General features: G+C 65.3%; 1 non-coding gene across 1 annotated transcript; it reads left to right on the top strand.

The window, feature by feature from the left end:
- The first annotated feature begins 449 nt into the window (after positions 1-449).
- LOC142828110 (5.8S ribosomal RNA) lies at positions 450-602 on the top strand. The gene has a single exon (XR_012903102.2). It is a non-coding gene; the product is annotated as a 5.8S ribosomal RNA (ribosomal RNA).
- Positions 603-975: the final 373 nt, after the last annotated feature.

The raw sequence follows: 975 nt of genomic DNA, 5'->3' as shown, positions 1-975 counted from the left end.
TTCGGTGTGCGTCGTGCGGGCTCAGCCGATTGGCCCCTTCCGAGCCAAGTGCCTGGCGTTTTGTGTGCGAGTGTGTTTTTTCCCCCAAGAAAAGCGCTCGCATGCCACCTTTTTCCGGTGACCGTAAAGTGAGGAAGGGCGGGCACCGTGGAGGGCTGTCCGGGCCGTGCAGGACGTCCTGGGGTGGGGCAAGAACGGGCGGTTGGGCGCCCTAGGCCGCGAGAGAAGGAAGGGACCTGCGGAGGGCCCTCCTCTCGCGGTGAGACCCGCCACCGTCTGCGTTTCCCTCTCGGGGACAGCAGGCCGGCACCCGACCGGTGCGGACAAGGTCCCCCCCGCCTCCCCCTGCTGCCACCGCCACCGGTGCTGTGCGTGGAGGGGGGGGGGGCGCGGCCACAGAAGGGCGTAACACGGAGGGCGGGAGAAAGAATCCCCGAAAACCTCGCAACAACTCTTAGCGGTGGATCACTCGGCTCGTGTGTCGATGAAGAACGCAGCTAGCTGTGAGAATTAATGTGAATTGCAGGACACATTGATCATCGACACTTCGAACGCATTTGCGGCCCCGGGTTCCTCCCGGGGCTACGCCTGTCTGAGCGTCGCTTGAAAGTCAATCGTCTCCGCGGGTGCGGTGGCGGCGGGAGGCTGCCCTCCTCCTCCTCCTCTGGTGCTGGAGGGCAGTGAGGCAACCTGCCGCCGAAGCTCTGCCGGAGATGTGGCTGGGGTGTCGCAGGCACCGGGCCGGTCCTTCGTGGCTGTCCCCAACGCCTACGTCCCCCTAAATTCAGACCCGATGCCCCGGAGCGTCCGCTTCGGGGAGCTCGTCCCGTGTGCGGAGGAGCGGTGCCGCAGGGAGAGTCAGACATCCCTTTGTGCATCCCCCAGACATGGCCTCTGTGCAAGTATGTCGGCTCTGACGGTGCAGGGCACAGTCATCTGCACCTCGCAGGGGGTGCTGGGCATCATCCACTGCGT

Source organism: Pelodiscus sinensis, chromosome 3, assembly GCF_052426305.1.
Source record: "Pelodiscus sinensis isolate ZL-2025 chromosome 3, ASM5242630v1, whole genome shotgun sequence".
NCBI lineage: Eukaryota > Metazoa > Chordata > Testudines > Trionychidae > Pelodiscus > Pelodiscus sinensis.
The sequence above is the reverse complement of the archived record's forward strand: the minus strand, read 5'-3'. Positions and strand labels throughout refer to the sequence as shown.